Source organism: Accipiter gentilis, chromosome 6 (genome assembly GCF_929443795.1).
Source record: "Accipiter gentilis chromosome 6, bAccGen1.1, whole genome shotgun sequence".
NCBI lineage: Eukaryota > Metazoa > Chordata > Aves > Accipitriformes > Accipitridae > Astur > Astur gentilis.
The window spans coordinates 7,362,507-7,385,842 of NC_064885.1; the positions used below are offsets into that span (position 1 = coordinate 7,362,507).

At 51.2% G+C, this 23,336-nt stretch overlaps 1 protein-coding gene across 1 annotated transcript in view; it reads right to left on the reverse strand.

Annotated features, from left to right (window-relative positions):
- Positions 1-22,834, reverse strand: part of SUMF2 (sulfatase modifying factor 2) — a 221,877-nt gene extending 199,043 nt beyond the window's left edge. Inside the window, exon 1 of the mRNA XM_049803556.1 lies at positions 22,825-22,834. The gene's annotated coding sequence lies outside the window, so the exon portion shown is untranslated. The remainder of the gene's footprint in view (positions 1-22,824) is intronic.
- Between the last annotated feature and the right edge of the window lie 502 nt (positions 22,835-23,336).

The following is a 23,336-nucleotide window of genomic DNA, read 5'->3' on the forward strand; positions in this document are numbered from 1 at the left end:
GTGGGGGGTGACAGTTCATTAGGTAATTTCTTACCCCTTTTAACAACTTCAAATGGATAGAGAAAAGGAATGCATATGGGGGGAACTGCTTTACTCTCTGCATAAAGTCTGAATAAATAATCTTTCATAATGCACCGGCTTTATAAACGTCTCCCTGCTCTTGGCAAAGGCTCCCGAGGTAGCATGCAGTGTGTGGGCTCGTTGCAATGATAAATAAAGCCAGCCCATCGTTGAGGTTTTCCCACCCCAGAAGCCCCTGGGGAGGGAAAACCTATCCCGTGGCACTGAGATACTGCCGTGCCTTGACATCACCTAAGCTATTGCAACAGCTGTACATACTGCTGCAAACATCAGCTCCCAGTACAGCAGAGCCAATGCAATGGGCATCCCCCAGGAAATGGGGTCTTCTGCATCTCTAATAGAATCATAGAATAATTTGGGTTGGGAGGGACCTTTAAAATTCATCTAGTCCAACCCCCCTGCAATGAGCAGGGACATCTTCAACTAGATAAGGTTGCTTAAAGCCCCATCCAACCTGGCCTTGAACACTTCCAGGAATGGGGCATCTACCACCTCTCTGGGCAACCTGTCCCAGTACCTCACCACCCTCACTGTAAAAAAATTCTTCCTCATAGCTAGTCTAAATCTACCCTCTTTTAGTTTAAAACCATTACCCCTTGTCCTATCACAACAGGCCCTGCTAAAAAGTTTGTCCTCATCTTTCCTGTGGGCCCCCTTCAGGTACTGAAATGCTGCAATAAGGTCACCCCAGAGCCTTCTCTTCTCCAGGCTGAACAACCCCAACTCTCTCAGCCTGTCTTCATAGGAGAGGTGCTCCAGCCCTCTGGTCATCTTCGTGGCTTCCTCTAGACTTGCTCCAACAGCTCCATGTCTTTCCTGTGTTGGATGCAGGACTCCAGGTGGGGTCTTTCGAGAGCAGAGGGGCAGAATCACCTCCCTTGACCTGCTGGTCACCCTTCTCTTGATGCAGCCCATGATACAAGTTGGCCTTTTGGACTGCGAGCACACATTGCTGGCTCATGTCCAGCTCTTCATCCCCCAGTTCCCCCAAGTCCTTCTCCATACGGCTGCTCTCAATGCCTTCATCTCCCAGCCTGTATTGATACCAGGGGTTGCCCCCAACCGAGTGAATGACCTTGAAACTTGACCTTGTTGAACCTCATGAGGTTCACACAGGCCCACTTCTCGAGCTTGTCCAGGCCCTTCTGGATGGCATCCCATCCCTCAGGCATGTCAACGGCACCGTTCAGCTTGGTGTCATCTGCAAACTTGCTGAGGGTGCACTCAATCCCACTGTCTCTGTCATTGATGAAGATACTAAACAGTACTGGTCCCAGTAGGGACCCCTGAGGGACACGACTTGTCACCAGACTCCATCTGGACACTGAGCTGTTGACCATTATTCCTTGTACTGAGCGATAACCCCCATCTCATCCCAACCACTAACTCGATGCTGGATGCCCATGCAGAGGAGCACATGGGTGCTGAGAAGAGGAACAATACAGAAATGCATCCTCAGGTGGGCTTGGAAAGACCCCATGGATGGAAAGCAAGAACGCCGGGGAAGAACTGTAGAATCTTATTAGTAAAGGCCATCTGAGCCTCTAATTAAAATTTGCCTAATAACCTGGCTGCTTCGTCATTTTCACTATCAGAGACATTAATTCAAAGTGATGGGTACTTAGGCAAAGACAAAATTAATTTTTCCTTTAAAGAAATTAAAGGGGCAGAGCACGGATTCAGCCATACCCCCACCTGCCATCCCACTGCAGAAGGGGCTCAAAGCCCAGGCCACAGTGGGGCATGTCTTGATGAAGATGGGAGGAGGAGGAATGAGCCAGGCAGAGCAGATGTTTCTTACCCTTACTCCCTGCTGGAAAGGGGCCCAGACAATGGGATCGTTCTTCCACAGAGACAGAGGGCCCACTCCACCTTGGTGGCTCCAGTGACATTTTGGGTAGGGTTGTCCCAGCGTTGCCAGCAAGTGGTATGTCCTGCAAAACACACACAGACACCAGTGATCAAGTCTGGGTTTTCCTCGGGGGAGGGGGGGAAGATCCACAGTTCTTCCTCCAAACCCTATTCCTCTTCTCCACCTTTTCACTGCATGTAGGATATCTGATGTTCTTCAGCCACAGCCCCGTGTCCTCAGCAGATGCCTTGCCCCATCCCCAGAGCCACCTGCCCTTCTGTCCCCCTCACCGCCCTGCTCATTTTCAACAAGTCCACTTTAAACACTCAAACTTGTCTCAGCAAATCTGCTCCCACTTCCACAGGTCTCCCAAAAGTGGAAGGAGAAACGTATCCAGAAAACAACATATCCATCTCCCAGCAGTCCCCATTTCCCATCCACAAGCAGCTCCTAGGTGTTCCCTGGGAACACAGATCCATCCGCTCATGCATCCCCCTGCACCGCCAGCCCTGCCTCTGCCCATGCTCCCACCTGAGCAGCAAAGACCTCTGAAGATCTCACGCTTTCGTCGTGTCCCGGCCCACAGGACAGTGATGCCGAGACGTTCCCTGGCCACCTCCCGACTCTCACAGCAGCTACGCCAAGGCCAGTGTGCGCAGCCTGGGAAATCACGGCTGCAGTATTCCTCTCCATCCCTCTCTCTTTGTTAAATCAGAGACTGCGGTGGATTTAGTGTTCAGCGTCAGTAGTCCATACCTCATCGTTCATGCCACATTGATTCTCAATTCCAGCCCTGTAGGTTATTTAATTGGGCAGATATCCCTTCAATTTTCTCCTCCAGCGATATTATTGATGGCTGAAGTCTATCCATTTCTTTGCACGGGGCTTCAAAAGGAGCCTGTTAACAATTACAACAATAGTCAAACACTTTGCTTTCGATTGTACTTCACAGCCCCAAATCTCAAACAATCCATTAAACCCATCTTGGAGGTATTAATTGTCCCAGGTTCAGTCCAGAGATAGCTTGTGCTGCCCTTCAGGCTGAAATCATTACTCTTCCCTCTCCGTTTCCCTCCACCAAGTGCTTTTTGAGTTGTGAGCCAGACTGGAGGACTATGCCCCCATGTAAATCTTCCAGCAGGAGCTCGCAGCGCGGTGCGGCTGGGGTCAGCTGGTGGCCCCAGTCCCCAGCTCGCCTAAATCACACCCGCAGCGCTGCGCCCGAGCAGGGGACCAGCCGTCAGGGCAGGCGCTGGGACGGGTCCGTGGCTAAATCAAGCCCTCGCTTTTCAAATCCCTGTGAGCCTGCACTGACTATGGGAATCAATAGGCCAAACACACCCAGTAAATCCCCACTGTGGCACTGGGCCACGGCTGGAGGCGGTGAAGAGAAACAGTGACATGTCCCAGTTAAGGCAGCAGAGATCCAGGACAGTCTGTCTGCCTCCTGTCCTACCTCCCAGCTCCCTCCCTTACTGATGTCAAGCTGAAGTGTTGCACGGCAATAATTTTTCCTGGGCATCCCGTATCCCCAGACTACAGCAATCCTCTGGGATGGGAGAGACCTGGGCTCAAATTCCCCCGACTCTGCTGTATGGGAAGGAGACCAAAACCCTCCTCCTTGGGCAGAGATGGAGCCAGGCTCCCAGGCAAGAGAAACTTCTGCTGCTGGAGCAACTCTGCTACCCCACCCAACCTGCCTCCAGAAGGACCCCAAAACCCAACCAGTGGTTTTTCTAGCCTGGGAGGTATGAAAGCGGGGAATCTCTCCTCTAGGCTGTTTTGCAAGGAGTGTTATTTGGAGCATGGTTTATTTTGTGCGTGGATAAAAGCTAGATTGGTTCCAGCTCCATTTGCACATGAGGTGGTCATGCTAAAGAAAAAGGAGCTCTCTTTCCCTGGTGAGTTCCCAGAGCTGCCCAGGTCCTCTCCTGGCACTAGGAACACCCAGGTTCTTCCTGAGGGACCTCCCTCTCCTCCAGTGCCACATAAGAAACTCCATTGCACCCATCCTTTGCTACCCAGTGAAGGGGCTAGAGCTGCTAGAAGCAAACTGCGGGAAATCAGCTCCCTTGTTTCACCTCTCCAGCATCCAGTGTTGTACAGGGGAGGAAGTGTTTCATTTCAAGCTTTATCCTTTTTTCTTAATTTTTGATGGATGTAGTCTCAACCTTTATACTATCTGAAAATGAATATTTTACTATAGTATAAAAGCTGAAGTTACATGAATTAATTATATTTAAATATTATACTGAATATTTGATTTGCAGGGGAGAACAGCTGGTGTTGGAAGAGAACATTTCAGCCATGCCCATGCAGGACACACCCCAGCAAGTGTGATCTGTAGGTGCAATTCCCTGACAGCCCCCATTTCATTCATGTTTTTTTCCTCCTCCTTTCTGCATTTTCATGCAGAGGTGTGGAGAACAACATGTCCAGGGCTCCCACAGCGAGCTTTCACTCCTGTAGCTCTCACACAGCCATCTCACAAGTCCCACAGACCTGTTTTCTCAACACGATGCCCCTGCAGCCACATCCAGCCTCAGCACCACGACAGGGCTGCTGCTGTGGCAGAGAAACACGCGCCTCGGCAAGCGGGGCTCCACCGAGAACACTCCTATTGCTGCCGTTAATTACTCTGGGGCTGCTGGCCGTACACCGTCTCGTTAATTACCCGCAGGTCGCAGCAGCGATTCTTCCCATATGAAAGCTGCACCAGTAATTTCGTGTTTCAAATGAACTCCGGGAGCACCCTGCAAGTAATTTTTGCAGGAGAATAGAGTGTAATATCTATAATTAAATGCAATGGGGATGGTCTAACAAGAGCACGCTGAGGAGCTGAGCAGAGATGGCTGCTCCATTTGGACACCTGGAGGGATTCCCTTCGCTGCCAGGGGTTTCAGGAGCGAGCGAGGAGGTTTGCTGGTGCAGCACCGGGACAGGAGCCACCACCATGGTGGTGAAACAAGGTGATGCTCAGAATGATGCCGGCCTCGGTAGGGCAACCTGAAACAAACACTTCCAAACCACACCATGCCATGAGGTTATTGGGTGCAGGGAGGGGACAGAGATCTGCAAGAGCAAGGGAGTGGTGGTGGCCAGGGGCCACTGCATCTCTCCTGCGCACTAGCCCCATCCTGTGCTCCTCCGAATGCATCTGACCCACCTGCAGAAGATGTTGCTTTGCGTACCATCATCAGCCTCACGCTGCCGTCCAGCCCCTGCAGAGAGCTGCCCCAGGAGCCGAGGATGAGGGTGGTGAGCCAGGGAAGGTCTGAGCTGTGGAGGAGGAGGATGGGGAGCCCAGGACCGCAGTAACCTTGAGGTGACTCAAGACAGAGGTGTTTTTACAGGGAGCACAGCGTGAGAAGCTTGTACACCATCTGCTCCCGACTGCCCTGCATCCAGCGAACCAGTGCGCTGCTCTTCCGTACATGCTAAAAATACTCCTTTTAAAAAAAAAAAATAGAACAAAAAACAGAAGAAGAAAGACGGGGAAATGAGAGTAGTACAAACAAAGACTCCATGGAGACCAGAGGCTTCATTGTGCTCTTCTCGCTGCATCAGGCCCCTTCCCCCATTTTCTCTGTCTGTCTTGTATTTTAGGGCAGAAACATGCTATTACTGGTTTTCTATAGCTCTGGAAACAAGCACACGCATGCACGCACACCCCAGCCCCACGTACAGGCCAACTGAGCTGTTAATGGAGCTGAGAGAGTCGAGCTACCCCTCTCACTCCTCTCCTCAGCAGCAAAGCTGAAGGGGAAGAGGAGGCAGGTCGGAGGGGAGGGGATGGAGAGTCAGGGGCTGGTTTAGAGACGGAGCCTCCCATGAAGGGATGGGTTCAGCTGCCTGACAGCTGCTCTGCCCCAGGAGCCCTGGCAGCAGACCCAGCTCCACCACTGGAGCTGGCCCATGGCCACCTCCATCCCTGCCAGATCCCTGCCAGATCCCTGCCTTCCCTGGGGTACTCACCAACAAGCCATGATCTTCCCAGCAGCAAGTCTCCAAACCCAGATGATTTTGCCTCAAGTACAACCAACAGCCCCTGCAATCCCTTTTGGGATGACACTGACGGCCATGGGGTTGAGCAGTAGGTTAGGACTCAGGCACTCAGGTCCTTGCCTGTCTTTTACCATGAACCCAAGGCAACCCAGGACAAATTGCTTTTTCCCCTCTGAGCCCCTGCTTCCCTCCCCATCCAGTACTCATTTACAGCTTGAACTCTCCAAAGCAATGCTGGCCTTTTGCAGGGCTGATATGCAGCACAAAGCCCCAGCATATGGACCTACCACAGGCTACCACCTCACTCCCAGCAAGTGGGTGCCCGCAGCTGGGGAGGCTGAGAAAATCCCATTTGCAGGAAGCACACAACAGCTCTAAGTGATGGAAATCCTCTTTCCTTGGGCAGAGAGAGAGAGAGGAAAGGGAAAGAAAGATGAAAAAAAGCTCTTTCTGGGGAAATTAAATTGGACTTCAAATTTACAGGGTCTTCATTTTGTTCTGGTGATAATGAATTAAGCTCTTGCTGGCAGTTATATTGCTGCAGAAATAAGTACCGGTTAAAAGCACTTTTGGAAACTATGACTTTCATTTTAAAGCTGCCACAATTTACATTTAATCCATTCATTAATTCATTTATTTATGCTGCTCAGGTACAAACCTCGCATCTCTCCTTTCACAGGATTCACTGAAACACCATTCTTAACCCCAAACCAGTTTCCATGCAGACCTGGGGGCCGGGGCAGGGCACATTTCCCTGCAAGCGTTTTGCTCAGCATCACGCAGGGGCCTTCAGGAGCTCTGGCTTGGAAGTTTTCGCCCAAACCCTCCTCCTTCTCAGGACCAAAGACACATGCAGATGTAAAAGACATACGGTGCGCTCAGCAGTGGGGGAGAAGCCACATCTATCGGGCCTCCTAACAGCACTCTGGATCAGATGATCCGGAAAACGGGCTTTTGCCTTTGCACAGCAGGAGGAAAACCCTGGTGACCCTGTACTAATGTTTTGGCTCCCTCTCACTAAGGATCTCCCTGCTGATGCGGAGCAAGCCTGTGCGTCGGTGACCATGGAACACTTTGGGCTGGAGGAACACAGCAGGAGTTTCCAGTAACTATAAAAACAGGCAACCAAAATCCTACTGCCCCCGAGGACAGCCTCGCCCCTGCAGCCCCAAGGAGTGCCCATGGGTAGTGCCTGCATTGCCAACCCCCCAGCAAGGGTTCTTCCCCCCCCCTCAACCTTGTTCCCCAATGGCCTTGTAAGGATGGAGTGTTGAACGGGAGCCAAGACCTGGAGGTGAACGGCCCATTACCCTGATTAACCAGAGACACAGAAAACACTGTGGGTTGCAATAATTTTACCTCTGCCAGGTGCCCCTGGCCTCAGCTTGCACATGAATCCAGCCCCCACCTCCCTTCCCATGCACACCCCTTGCTTTCCACAGCCCCTTGCACAGCTGCATCCCAGCTCCTCCAAAAGCACCTCTGATAAAGGTTTCGGCTCCACAGCATGTGTACACAGTGGATTTAGCATGGTCAGGCTTTCAGAAACCAAACCCAACTCTTGTATCACCAAAAGATCCTACCACCTTCCCTTGGGCAGGCTCAGTAGGGTGACCTGAGCTGCAGTGGTGCATTACAGGGATTTGCTCCCAGCCTGGGAGTGCACAGACAAGCTGCCACGCGTGGCCATCACCCCTGCATCTTGCTAGACTGTGGCAGCGAGACCACAGTCTGGTGACAGTGTCCCACAGAGGGAACAGTGTCTCCTGCCAGCACTATGTACCTGCTCATCGCCTGCAGCATCTCCGGAGCTCTGCAGCACAGCCTCAGGCTGGGATTTTGAACCCAGAGCTTCAGGAAGGTTCAAATCCAGCCCACGCGGTGCAGGCTGGGAGCTGATCTCATGTTGCAGCTGCCAATTCCCCTGTGCATAAAAGCTCCATAATTCCTCCTTCATCCGAGAACACCGCAGCCAGCATGCTCCATCACTGCAGACTACATGCCAGGAGGGACCCAGCAGAGCCTGGGAGCAGTGGGGGCTCTGCCTACCCATAGCAAAAGATGCAGAATGGGGGGGAGGGGGGGGAGAAAAAAAAAAGAGACTGACTCAACAAAAAGGCCTGCACAGCCCCTCCGTGCCACGGGCTGCTGATGCTATGAGGGCCAGTAAATCCCCCTGCCTCTTACAGTGCAGGCAAACAGTGTTTCTGCAGTAAGCACAGCTCCATCTCCCAAGGACGTGGCTCCTCGTTTGCTTTTGGCAGCCCCGATCCCATTTCCACCCACCTCTGGCATGGCTTTGAAGAGGCGTCTGCTCCTCAGCAGGTATCTCGACACAGACACCGGCTCCATTAGAGACCACGGAGCCACTGTGCTCCCACCAGCAATAGGATCCCAAACGCTCCTGTAATTTATATAGCAGTTTTCATTACTTCCCTTCTCCAAAGACTTGTTCAATAAATTACCAGTTTATGAATTCCAAAGTGCTCTGTGCAGCCCTGAACAAAAGGGAAGGGAAAAAAATACTGCCCAGACCAGCTCTAATGGCAGAGCTTTTCATGCTGGAAAGAAAGCCATTACTAAAGTGATATCCCCTTTCCCCCATGCGGATAACACTACCTTCACGAGCCAGAGAATAGCAACACCCTCACCATTACTGTAGTGCTCAGAAGCACCAACTAAGCTCAGGGCATGGGAACCTCTCGTTACCCAAAGTGCTGCATAGACATTGCACAAAGATCTTCCTTGAAAAGCTGGGCCACCCAAGGGCACAGGAGGTGGAGGGAAGGTCTTAAGAAAAGGTTAAGCAAGGAGAAAAGTCCTATTTCTTAGCACTTGGGTCCAGCCACAAACCCATGGCTTTTGCCCACTCCCATGGGCTGTTTTTCCTTTAGCAGCATTATTCTTGTTCACGGGACACCTTGTCCTTCCCCAGCACTGCTGGTAACTGCAACAGTGGAGGGTGTCCCTCAGATCGGTCCCCACATAGTGCCAGGTTTGTGCCTTGCTATCCGCCCTCAGAACAGCAGAGACACCACAGAGGGACCTAAAAGGTCCCTTAAATCACATCTGAACTGCAAGTGGTAGAGAGAGGAGTAGAAACAGGGACTGATGCATTCATCAGAAGAACATGACGAGTCAGAGATGAACAGCAGGGGAGTAGGAAAGCTGCTGGCTGGGTGAGATGGATAGTGGCAGGGTGGAGGTGGCTTGCTAGAGATGCTGAGATGGGACTTTGGCCAGAGTTGTGGTCTGCCCTTTTTTTAGCCCCATCCCTGCCTCTGCCTCCAGCCTCAAATTTTCCCCCAGGCTCAAAAGCAGCTCCTGGGACAGGCACAGCAACGCAGCCAGGCAGGAGGCTCCATGGGTGGATGTTATGGATGCTGCCACTCACGAGCGCTGCTCTCCTGCACAGCAGCCAGGAGCGGGGAGGGAAGGTGGGCGAGCTGCCAAGGAGAGAAAAAGCCCCTGCAGTGCTGCCTCCAGAGCCTTTCCACTCTGCCGGGCAGCAAACCAGTGGAACAAAAAAAAAAATAAAAAAAAAGAAATCAATAACCACCACCCATTGTGTCTCCATCTGCCATTGATTTATGGCCCTGCTGAAAAGCCTTGTTGTCCACAATTATTGGGCAGTCAGCTCCTATTTGCCATGATTTCCTCACCCCTCCTTTCCACCCGCCTCCCCAGCAGACCCCATCCTGCCACATGCCGGTGCACAGGGCTCTGGCAGCTCCCAGGGTGCTCAGTGGCTGGGTCCCAACCGTGTCCAGTCCCATGGTGGGATGGTTATTGGGTGTCAGGCTCAGGTCTGATCCTCCAAGGGCCTGGGATGGCAGCCGGAGTGCAGAAGCAAGAGCAGGGATGCAGGCGTCTCGGACACAGAGCAGCAAGGGGGAAAAGAGCAGTCAGGTGGACTGCAAGTAAAGCCAACCAGAAAATTACATTTTGCCCTGAGCTGCTGAAAATTCAGCTTTATCGCACAAGAAACCAAAAGCTGAGCACAAGATTTCCTTTCTGGCCTTCTTGACAACCTTCCCAGCTTGATTTTGCTCTTTTGGCCATTTCTATCATACGCCACACTGACCTAGGAGGTCAGATTGATCCAGCCATCCAAGCCTTGTGAGAGCAAGAGCCTGCTGGATGAGTTCCCCGAGATACACATTTCATTATACCAGGGTTTCCTCAGGGGGGAGAAAAAAAAGGCTGTGTCAGAAAATAATCAAGTGTCCTAAGAGTCAGCAGTCTGGTGCCTCGTTCTGCAAAGTCCAGCCTCGCCACCTCCACCACCCTGCACTGAACCAGGGGCACCGCTGTTGGATTAAAGAGCACTGCCTAATTCCAGTCCCCTGCCTGGGCTGTGCCACTGGCCTCCTGCCCACCTCCAGCTCCCTCAGACTCTGGCTGAGTGAAACAGCCCTGAAAATTGAGGCATCGGCATTGCCTTCCCAAGGCCAGGCTCAGCTTTGACAAGGGGACCAAGCAGACAGGGCTTGGATGGGAAGATGTGGGCTAGCTCAGCTCAGGGAAAGCCCTAAGGACCAACCCCTTTAGCTGCTGGTTGCTCACATGCAGTGATGCAGGTTGCAGTGCAATGCAAGCAGTGACGTCTTCTCCAAAGAACCCTTGGAGACCAATGCTATGGAGGAGACTCACATAGGGGATAGGTGAATTACTCAAAGGGGTGAGAGGAAGGAAAAAGTGGTTGGGGTAACCCTGCTTATAGCAACTGCTGGCAATATGGGGGCCAAGCAGTAACCCTCCCCTTTGGGAGGTGAAGCAGCAATTCTTGCTGGGGCACTTCAATCATTTACCCTGGGGAAACCACTTCAATGGCTCTGGTCTACAGGTGAGCCTGGAAAGCAGATGCTGCTTGCAGCCCTAGAGCAGACAAAGCTGGATGTGAAAGCTGCCAGGTTTATGTTCACCTGAACCATGAGGCAATGATTATTTAGACTTCATTTTGGTGAGAAAGGGAGATACTACGGAAGGGCTGATTGCAGAAATAAGCCCCGAATTGAATACTTTGACCTAAATCAACTTGTGATTAAGTGAATGAACAAATGAAAATAAGTCTGCAACTGAGGATCTTGATTTCAAGCAGAGCAGACATCAAGAAACAAAAGGAACGGGTTAGTGGAGTCAGCAGGAGAGAGGTCATGAACACAAACATGCAGGATGCCTGGAATTGCATCAAGTGAAAAGGTGTTAGAGCTGCAAGAAATCCTGAGCAGGAGGAAGAGAAACTAAAAATAAAAGCGTGCAAGGAAGAACTTGCAAGGTAATGGGCTGAGCAGTCACCTGAAGAAAGGTGTTAGGAAGAAGCAGGGACCCTGCACAGATTGGAAGAGAGGAATCCTGGAATGGAGGTCATGAAGGTCACCAGTTTTTCAACAAAGTGGAAATTGCATCAAGTCAGAGTTAGACCTTGCAAAAAAGGTATTGAAACAAATAGCTAGTTATAGAGCCTCAGAACCTTTCTGGCTTAAAGAGAGAAAGAACAAGGGTTGTTATGTGAGGAGACTAGGGAAAAGATTAAAGGATAACTCAGGGCACATCCCAGCACTACTTGACCATGGAGGTAAGAGACATATTGAGGAAGTGGAATGGGGAAGCAGGAGACAGGAACGAGCAATTCCCTGGCGTGGTGAAGAATAGGCACAAGGGAAAGCATTTCTGCTAGCAATTATTTTTATTACATCAAGATAAAGTATTATTGGTTTGGCGTACAGCACATGTGGGGGCTGTATTTAAATATGAGACACAAGCCCATTAATCTGATCTCATAGTAGATGAGGCTTCACAGCAGATTCAGACAGCAAGGCTAATTGAAAGTAAGTAAACAACATTACGAGGGCTTAGCAAGGGGAGATCACACCAGACGAAGTGGATTACCACATCCCCTTTGTCTGTAGGATCAACTGTTCTCACCCACCGGGACAGAACTAAAGCACCTGAAGATGAAGACTACAGGAATACACAGAAGAAACATTGCATGGGCTGGGACAGAGAAAAAGACAGGGAGGCATTAACAGTGAGGCAGAAGAGATGAGAAACTTCACCAACCTGACATCAGACACTACATCTCAAAGGCAGCTTCAGAACATCTGCAGATGGGAACCACCATATGATCACGGCAGCACCAGAGGACCACTGCCTCCATGTAGGAATCCTCCTTTTATTTGATCATTAAAATAAAATTCTCTTAATCTGCCTAAGGCATACAGTGAGACCAAGCCTGCTTAGCACTTTGAACAGAGACCTTGTTCCCCAGGGGAAAATTCAGATGAGATTGTACTGCAAGACTTGAGTATCCTAAAAGTGCAATTAAATTCTAGCATAACGCGAGGTGTAAGGCTAGGTACTTGGATTGAAATTATTCTTCTCTGCATTTTTGCCAGTCCCTCAGAAAGAGGGCCAGGTTAATCAAAGGAGGATTACAAGACAACTCTGCCACACGGCTGTGAATGAGGCTAACATAGTCTAGGTATACAGAGGGGAGAAGTACATCCCACTTGTAGGGTAAGGAGTAACGCTGCTGCAAGGAAGAGACACAACCTGGGATCTGGCCACCTGTGTTCAGGAGAGATGGAGACCATGAGGAACAAGCCCATATTAGCAAACCAAAAGCCAAGAGGGAATATCACTGTCAGCTATAAATACATCAGGGTCTAAATACACAGAAGGGAGAAAAAAGCTGTTGAAGCCAGAAGACAATGCTGGCACGAGGACAAATGGGCAGAAACTGGCTGTGAATAACTGTAGAAGGAAGTGTCCAATTATCCCTGTGATCCAGCTCTGGCATTGCAATCTGAAAGACTCTGCCTGAGGAGCCAGTCCATGAAGGGGGCTGGGAGATGCTGTGTCCATGGCAGCAGAGGACCAAAATAGATGCCCCAGGTTTCTCTCCAGTGTTATTGCCCAGGAGCTCTTACCTACAGAAGGTCCCAGCTTTCTGGGGTTTCTTTTATAACATACCCTGGGTCTCCTCTGGGTGGAAGAGGACCCATTACCAGTTGATACTGGAAGTCTTGGCCACAGATGTTCTGCTTGCAAAACCTAACCAGATCATCTGCTTTCTGGGGAGGTTTTTGTGCACTTTTGTCCAGGGGATGAATGGTAAGATGATGGGATGGGCAGGGCAGGGGTCAGCAGGCACTGAGGGTCAGGGCAGCAGATGCTTTCTCCGAAGCAGAGGGGCAGCACGGCAGCAAGAACAGCCAGCTGTCACGCAAAATCCCCCTGGTCCCCCTCTGGTACACGTGGCCCAAGCTCCCAGCCCCAATCCAGCAGACAAGCTGCCGTGCACACTTGTCCTTCCAGCTCCTGCCTTTCCTAGTGGGATTAGAAGGGTAAACCCAGCATTTCCTGGACCAGAAAGAGCAGGGACTATTCTTGAACAAGGCTGAACACTCCTGGCACAGGGCACAAGCACAAGTTCTTCCTTTCTCTCCTGCTCTAATCCTTGCCACCCATCTGGGCCTTCATCTTTCCTTGTGCCTGCTCCAGTCGGATCCCCACAGAGCCACACGGCCAACAGCCCTGCACCAAAAGGGATTTCATGGTCCGAGAAAAGCTTTCTTCAGAGCAGCCAAAGCACCCAGAAATGTTGAGCAATTTTGGATGGTACTTTATGCCTAGGGTTACCCAGTGGTAGAGGCTGCCAAGGAGCACGTCCGCAGCTGACACAGCACTCTAGGGTGCTGCCACTGAGATTTCAGCCGACTGGAAGGAGAACAAGTCGGGGGGTGTTTCTCCCCCATGCTGACCAGCATTCACTGTGCATCCACCGGCCAGAGCAGGGGCACACGGCGTGCCAAGCAGGCCAGTAATTATGAATGAGACACAGACCGGCATCAGGGGACAAGGAACCCTCAGCACAGAGGGCAGCAATCAAACACAGGTCTGCCTTGCAGGCTCACACAGTTCTTTCCCTGCCCAACTTCTGCCGTCTTAGCCTTCAGCGATTCCCTACTACGCATTCAAAGGCTCCCAATGATGTTCGGTCAAGCACCGAGCTTTCAAGCTGGCTTTCTTGAACCCCCCCTTGCACAGGTCTGATGGTCCACCAAGGTCACCCGCTTCTCACTTCCCCACCTGCACCCTCCCCGTGCCCACAGAGGAACCAGGCTCCTGCACCCTTTGCATCCCCATACCTGCAGGCCTGTACAAAGGTTTTGGGCATGGGTGCAGGTCTGTAAGAAGCAGCAGCATCTGCTCAGCTTCTACCCACCCCCCCCTCCGCACTCCTGCTCCATCGCCATGGAAACCCAGCGGTGGGAGACGGGTTGCTTGGCAACACGAACACCCGGCTGGACCACGCTGCTGACCCCAGGTACAGGGACCCTGGAGGGGGTTTGGTGCTTGCAGCGATGCTCCCCCCCGTGAAGGGGCTGAAGCGAGGAAAGGGATGGTGGGAGAGCAGTCCCAGCCCCTGGGAGGCTATGGAGTAAGCAGCTTCCACTGGTGCTGCGGTGGCATCTCTCCAGGGACACCCCGTCCATCCGGGGTGGACACTGCTCCCTCCCCAGGCCTGGGAGCAGCTCCTGCTGTGGGCAGCGGGGAGCTGGTTGCATCAGTGCAGTCAGGTAATGATTTCAACGGCCCTCTAAAGCGACCCTGCTGATGTTTCAGGCTCTGTTTGCATCCCAGGCAGCTAGAGACAGGATATACTACAGCCTTCCCTGGTCTCAAAAGCACAGCCCTCCTCCCCAAGTCCTCATGTCCACTAGGCACAGCAAAGTTCTTCATGAGAAAACGCAAGGCCCTGGAAGAGCCAAGCAGTAAGCAACCCCATTAAATCTGATAATGAAGGCAATTGCAAGATGCATACCCTTCAGCACACAGTCTAATCTCAACCAGAAGAAATACAAGGAAGATCACTGAGGTAAGAGAAATTAGCATTTGCAGAAGCCATCTGAAGAACCAGACTATCCGAGATTGCCAAGAGAACAGATAAAAGCAGTCATTACAACCTGCCAATGTGCATGTGATAAAAACAAATATACGGCCAGTAGATCGAGACACATACACAGAAAGCCACCTGCAGCCTCTAGCAAAGGCTTTGCAATAGGTGTGGGTTGCATCATACAAAGTTAGATGACAGCTGGGGATATCGCCCAAAGTAGGACACAGCATAATTTTGCGTGAACATGCACAAAGGTACAGGGTGTACAGAGCATGCAGCTGCAGAACTTCACAACATTGACTCTGAGGTCCTTTTGGCTCTGGTACAAGGCAAAAGAACGCAAATAAAAAAAGGAGTGTGATAAAGCATGCATAGCTCTTACTAGGGTCAGCAGAAATGCAGGGAAATGTGGAGCTGACAAAGCTAGCTCAAGAAAACTGCATCTCAAACAGAATATGGAGAGAAAAAGAGGAGCTGCCATCACAGGCAGCAGGAGATGAAAGCAGGGTTAAATGTTGGTGACCAGGGATGGGAGGTCTGATATGGCAATAAGCGTGCCAGCACAACCACAACACTGTGTCAGCAAGTTTCAGGATCACTCGAGTGGACTGTAACCCTGATGGCAGCAGGGAAACCATAAAGACACATCTTGCAGTGGAAGAAAGTAAGAGACTGATTGGAGGCATAGGGTATCTAAAGAAGTCATCAGAAAAGAGTCAGCTGAAGCCACCTCATTTCTGGCCCAGCAACATGAGTGCCAACAAGCAGGCACGGCCAGCACATGGGGGAACTGCAGCACACAGGGACCCAGCGGGTGCATGGGACCTGGTCTGGACCATCGGCGCTGCCCTAAGGCCAAGGGCAGCCCAGGGCACCCTGCACCATCGAGGCTGAGCTGCAGCAACTCACTACGGCCACAGAGTCCACAAGTCACTGAAACTAGGGGGTTTCCTCCAGCTACCAAAAGGCTGGCTCCACTGGGCTAGCCTGGGGGCTGCCAGAGAGAAGCTGCTATTGCAAGCCATGGACTGCTGAGTATTTCCAAACCCGCTGTGAAGATGAGGAATTACTGGCCAGACAACTGGCAAGCTTGTCCCAGCTCTGGCCCTTCCCCAAGCTCCTTCTCCCACAGAAGCAAAAGGACATCCAGCCACCCACCCTCACCCGGCGCCTCTGCAGTCTGGAGCTCCTCTTGCCTGACCTCAGCCTGGATGCACACACAGACATGAAATCAGAGATTGCCACCCCCAGGGAAGCGTCCCTGACATCTCTGGCTTCTTCCTTGCCAAGTCTGCGGCAGCTGATCTTAAAAGCTGCAAGTGGATCGCGGGCCTGGTGCGGAAACTCTTGGAGCAAAGGCCCCTGAGCAATTGGAGGAAGGAAGAAGGCAGATGCGTGCTCCAACTCTGCAGCGAGTTGTACAGAGACTTCTTCAGAGAAAGCAATCAGGATGAATTGCACAACCCAAGCGACAGGCTCCTCCAGCTGAGACAGACACTGGAACAACAGGGTAAAAAGGATTGATCCCAAAGCCTGGGTTGACATTGAACGGAGGAGGAAAGAAAGAGCAAGGCCAAGGACAACACAGCTGAGTGCCAGGAGTGATAAAACACCAGCAGGGACTTTCAGCATGGTGCGATATGGCAGAGAGGTTATTGGCCCTTAAAATGAAAGCATAAATAGATAGGGTTGAGATGGCCACATAAGCGTGAAGTACCCAAGAGAGGAGCTGAGACCCTCTGCTCATCTGTAACCCATGCAAACGTGAGGGCCAGCCCACAGCAGAGAGATGAACTGCTCCGACACCAAGGAAACCATGACCTGTGCACAGCTGATTATTACCATTTTTTCTCCCAAATGTCTTCAACCAGAGCACAGGCCAGCCAGCACCACAATGAGTCACACCATGACGTGGGTCTCCAGGTGCAACATTACTGATGAACTAATCCCAGCGAGCAGACAGCAATGAAGACTCATAGCACAGAGCAGTGTATTACTTACAGGCCACTGGACTAGCTCACAGGCCAGCTAATGGCCCAGCAGTGACAAACCCAGGCAGGTAAACACACCAGGTCTGTAGATCCGTTCAGTGAAAGCCCTGGCCAGGGCACTACTGTTGTCAGCTACAAACCACCAGCAAACCCAAGTAACTGCATGGAAAACCGGAGAGCTCCTGTGAGGAGCTTTTCCCAGGAGACTCCCCTTCTGCGCTACCTGGGCAGCTACAGGCGTGCGAAGCAAACCAGCAGAACGGGCAAGGAAAGGACAGCAGCAACAGTTGCCAATTCACACCAGCTTTTCCCCCCAGACCCACCTTACTAAGCCCCAGTGGGATCAGAAATGCCAGCTAAGGGAGAGGGGCAGCTTTCCTGGTGCCAGCAGAGATGCCCATCTCACCCAGCTCTGCCAACACAGCCGTGAAGGCAGGATCAGGCAGGCAGATCCCCAGCAGGGTTTGCATCCGTAGCCCGTGGCACAGGGCAAGCCTCACCCCAAAGAACAAATTTTAGAAGGCACAAAGATACCACTACCACAACATAACAATATTTTAAAGACATGAGAAGGCAGCATCCCCCCACATTAGAGTATGTCAGTTTAAATAAAGCAGCTCTGGATGCTAGGCTGAGAGAGGTTAACCAGATTCCTCGGTGATCTCCACCCCATCCCAGTTGGTTTAGATCAGCTTTATAGGGACTGTCTCCACAGCAGCGCTGAGGGGCCTTGATCCAATTCAACCACCGTGGGTGGGCAACAGTGTGGGAATACCGCACTCGGAAAGGTCTTTAGGGAGCCTGGTATAACAGGTCACCAGTGGGTGGTTTGTGGTTTTGGTAAAGAGCTGCTTGTATTTTATTTATTTGCTTCAGATTTTTTTTTGTGGAGGTAAGCAGCTAATTGAGTTCAGGTTCTTCAGCTAATGAAGAAATAAGCTGAATAATTAATTATTTGAAGATAAATTATTCATGGCCAGTTGTGATTCCAGTGTGGGAGCCGGGGGCTCAGAGTGTTATTTAGTTATTTTCATCTTAAAAAAGAATAATGCATGTAACCACCCCACCCAGCCACTCCAAATCAGCTGTGACGAGAGATGGGTGACTCCAGGGGGACCAGACCCTTTGCATCCCAGGGGAACAGGAACAGCTTGTTTCAATGATTAGACACCTTCCAGTATAAAGTGTTATCCAAAGTGAGCTGGCGCTAGACCCGTATATCGCCTTGGGCCTGTACAGGGATGCTGATGGAGCGAAGTTTCTGCAGCCATGTCAGGGCTGTCCCCCGGGCCAGCCTTCCTCCTGAACCCACCCCCAAAATCCCCCCCAAATCCCACATTTACACATCACGCAATGGAAAACCAGCCAATCCACTGTCCCTGTCATTCTCACCTCTCACTTTTCAAACCTTCTTCCAGGCCTGACCTCGCAGCTTGTTGGAACAACTCACTTGACCCACTACAGCACTGGATAATGAGCCATTAGCCACAACGGTAACGATGGTTATTACAGATAATGCTGATTGCAGCTAACAGACAGGCTTATCCTGGAAACTGCTCCCTGCTCCCCGCCAGCTCGAACCCAGGGTACTGACTGTTTGGAAGGGGGTCACCTGGGACCCCAGCAGTCCTTCACTTGCTCTGTGTTGAGAGGAGCCCCTGGGGCAGTTATCTGTGCTGACAGCAGAGCCCTTTGATTACTCCCCATTTTAAAGGATGATCTTTCACCCTGTGCATGTACATATAAACAAACTGGCTTTTCTTGGTTCCCAGCAGCTTGTAACAGCAGCTTTGTGTGGCCCTGTCTGATCGAATGGTGGGATCATTTAATCCGTCGCTGCCACTGAGGCCTCCTCTGCTCAATATTTGCTCCCCCTTGCCATGCCTCCTTCATAGCACGCCAGCAATTTTACCTTTTCCTCATCAAGTTATTAAATGACACTGAACCAAGAATCCACGGGAAATCCCGATGGAAACACACACTCATTGATCCCTCCGTTAATGCTTGCATTTTGAAAGCCATCAATGACCTACCCAGCAAATAAGGACCCTCTTAATTCTCCACAACACACCTGAAGGAAACAAGAGGCCACATGGTACTAAGCCAAAGGACTTGAAGAAATCTTAATACACTCAAATCTTAACGCCCTGTAACCACGTAGATGCCTCCAGACCAGAGACCTGCCATAAAGACGCCACTACAGTTTAACCTACCCTTCACCAAGCCATGCCAACTTGCAAAAGCATTCCCAGTGCCCACTCCTTCACCAGTAAGATTTCTAGTGGATTCTCCCATGACTTTGCCTCAGGGTGACCCAATTTCTTCCCCAAGAGTTGCAGTAATACTGGGATCCCTCCGGCCCCTGGGGAATCTCCCGGCTTTTGAAGATCTGGGTGGAAGCAGCAGCAATTTGGTGCACTGCCTAGCTGCCTACTTTAGGGTTCCATATCCAGGCTGACAAACATTAGATGCTCTTCAGGCTGCCACGCAGCCTCCTGCGTTACAAATGGTGGGTTTTATATGCCAGCCATAGCACTGCCTGTGGCAAAGACATCCTCCTGCCTCTTTTCTTCTGTATTTGGAATATCTATGGAGCATTCCTACCTTTTCCACTCTACTATTTACAGTTTTACCATCTGTCTCTAACAGAGCCATTTTTGGCACAGAAATAAATTCCCTGCTCTGTTTAAGTGTCTTCTTATTGTCTTTGACCTTTCTGGTCATTCATAGACCATTAGTTTCTTTGATTCCTTCCAACTGCTACCTGTATTTTTAGGTAACATACTTTTTTTAGCATTCACCAACACATTTGTCTGTTTTCTCCTCCTCCCTACACCTGTGCGCTATTGAGGATGCAACAAAAAAAGCCCAGTTTCACAACACTGAGTATAACACATTGCTTACTGTCTTGTCCTGCCATCCTGGCAGACCCGCACAGTAGGCAGGGGCTGTAATCAAATTACATTTGCTCCTACTTCAGGCAGTCATGGGTTTTCTTCTTATTTTTTATTTTTCCCAGCCAGCAATTAATGTTCCTCTGTCAGTGGGGATGAGGTTTGTTCGCGAGTTGGGCTGCGGTGTGCACAGGCACTGCACTATGAAGTCATCCATTATTTCAGTTCAGTTGGGGGCTGTTTTGTTCTTCAAGACACAAAGTGTTCCTGAAGTCGCCCCTCTTTCTACCCCCGGCTCTTGAATCATCTCCCTAAAGCTCACAAACAGATGGTTCAGCAATTTATCCTGTTTGCCAGTAAAACCTCATCGCATTTAAGCAGGCTCTCGCCCATTCTCCAACTTTTTAGATCCTTGGGCTCCCACAGGTCAGCATCATCTGTGCCTCCACACATCTACCATGATCTTGCCCCTCACCACCCCCACCAGTTTTGCTGCCACAGGAGGGGTTTCAGTCTTTCAACACACTGATAACCACAGGAGACTTTCAGCCAGTTCTAACCTGTCAGCAGTTCTCCTCATGGCCAGACATGAAGAACTACAGACACCGTATTACCTTGGTCCTCATTTAAGCAAACTGAAGTTCCTTACCTGCCTCCTTTCTGTTTGAGTGCAGACCTTGAGAAGGGCTCATATCTGCATGTTGATAGCCCTGCTTAGTATAAACTCCCCCTTCAGTTAACTCGGAGGTTAATACTTCCACAAGACAGGGGCTGAGACACCAGCGTAGCAGCCTGGGCAGAGACACGGCAGGCTGGAGCTAGCACCTACAGCAGGGAAGATTTATAAGGTGCAGGACCCACGAAGAGGACTGTCTCGCTATTTACTCTCCATCGCTGCTCCGCAGAGGTGTGTGCCCATGGCACCTGTTCAAGCCCCACATACTTCCCCATCCTGAGGGCCACAGGCCAATTCCTCCACCACTACAGCTCCAACCCTGCTCTCGGGGCACCCCACAACCCTTTTGGCCCCATTTCCCTGCCACGGGGCCAGGGAGTTTGCAGGTAGGTGCAGAAAACCTGAGTCACTGTGTCAGCTGGGTTGGGCCATGCTGAAACACATCTAGGTTTGGTGAGGCAGGTTTGCATCTAGCCCTGGGCTGCTGTCACTAATGAGGTCTATACATGACCTCTTCATGTCCCCCATCTGGGTCGCCCTATGCTCTTCCTAATCTATTTTCTCTGGGGATATTCAGCGATATCCCTTAACCACACAGCAGATAGGAGCAGTTGCTTGGTTAGAAATCACCCGAGAACTCCCAGGATCTGGAGAGTGAGAAGAGCTGAGGTTTTGCACAGCTGCATCACACAGGCATCTGCAGATCACCAAGAAGCCACCCATGCTCCTGACCCAGCCTAGCACAAACCCAATGCAGAAGGGGCACACGAGACCCAGTCTACGAGGACCACAACTGCGAGTTTCCTTCCAGAGAGCAAAATGAGAAGCATCTAATGATTAACGCTCCCATCTCTCATTACGGAGGCTGTGAGAGCTGGAAAGCAGCCACACATCCAGAAGACATCCCAGGCAGGGATCTGAGCTAGGCAAGCAGGAAAAGGAAAGGCAGGGCTGGCAGGAGGCAGAACCAGAGAGAAAGGCGATGGTGGTGAGCGACCAGGGCACGGGGCCAGCGGGGAAAGCAAGCGTGAGCAGCAGCGTCCTGTAACAGATGCAGGCTCACGCTGTAGCAGCACTCCAGCAGCAAGGGCCAGCGATGAATTAACATCACCCGGCTCCCCAGGAAGGGGCTGTCAGCACCAGCCACTGAACCATTACTGTGCTGAAAGCACTTCACAGGAGGAGGGGAAAGAGAAGAGTACCGCTGGAGATGGAAGCGTGCAATGCTTGTGCTTGCCCGTGCCAGCCCTCCTGAAGGGACAAACATCCCAGTCCAGCTCCCTTACCTCCGCGACAGGAGGGATGGGATGCTCCAGGACTGATCCCTCCGTATCAGCAGGGGAGGGACAGCATGAGCAAGACATCTCTTTCACTTTCCTCCATGCAGCTGTACTTATTACCTTTGATACCTACTTTTCTAGCAGGAGACAGTTAAACTTCTTCACCCCTCCGATGCAACAGGAGCAACTTAGCTACCAATAAGTTACCTGAATATCCCATCATTTCCTGTGCAGCTGTCCTCACAATCCCACCAAGTGCTTTCAAATGAAGGCGGCCAGGGACTTTCCAAATGTCTCAAAAAAGCTGGGATAAAGCAGAGGATGCATTGGGCTCCTTCGGTGTCAAGCCGAGGGCTTTCAGCTCCGGACAGCCCTTCTGGGGCTTCTGGATGTGAAAGCCACCAGTGACCCCACCAGGCCACTCGGGTACTGCAGTGCCTGCACATGCCACCTCCTCTCCCTCCCTGCCCCAGTGAAATGCTTAACCAAGAGAAGAAGAAAGTTAACGGGTTTAGTGCATTTTTGGTTTTTGTCCTTTAAGTGATTGAAGTACCAGCCGAGAAAGAGGCACTTGAAAGCAACTTGAGTCTGGTTAAAGCTGGTTATCCATCTCGATTTGCATAATGATTATGCAAATGAAGGTTTGCATAATGTTGCTATGATCTACAATCACTTTAGGGTTTTATTGCATGAAAAGACCACAGAGAAGATATTGAACAGCTGTCGAACCCCCTGACTGCGGCTCGGACACCACCAGGCACATGTGCCAGAGATGCTGGTTTTTGCCCCTTTCACTCGCAGTTTTCGGTCCCCTGCAGGGGCTGAGCCTGACTTTGCAACCGCCCTTGGATGATTTCAGGCTTCACACTTCAGAAGGAGACGCAGGGCTGTAACTTGCTTCTTGGCATTAATTCCTCAACCGAAACCAGAGGCAATTTTGTGGCTGCCTTGTTGTGCATAGCCTCTTCCACTCTCCCTTTTATGAGCCCTCCAGTGAAAGTGATGCCTTATGAGGCAGAGCAGAGCCAGCCAAACCCTGGAAGAGGAGACCTCAGGCTCAAGAACAGATTCGAATCAGGTGTTTGGGGCAATTAAACTGATCCCCACAGAACTGCAGGGAAAATCCTCCAAAACTGCTACCCCTCACCCCTGCCCCACAGCAGCACCCAAATTTAGGCAGGTCCAGGCACACTCCTTGCCTGGTAGGACAGAGCTGGCTCCTAGGACACCTCCTAAATCCTCCGTACACCATCCACATGCCAACCACCATGGGCTGCAGCACATCGCGCCCAGCGTTGGACTCTGCAAGGAACAATAGCCCATGGCTTTTTCAGTGGGGTGGCTCTGGTGGGAGCAAGCATCAAAGCCACTCATGGGGTGGAGGCTCCCCTGGGGCACAAAATGCGGCTTTTCCCACAGTCAGGAGCACTGCAGCAGCAGATACTCTACAGCAACCACCCCAGAGAAACTCAATTAAATAAAACTACCCCCAAGAGACCCTAAAGTAGTGAAGGAAAGGTTAAAAACCCAAACCAACACACCCCAAAAGCCAAAACAACTTTGCAAACCTTTTCTATCCACAAAGCCAGGAGCAGAAGCACACCACCAGGACCTCTCTTGGCCACTGCCCAGGCTTTTACAGCTGCCCAGCC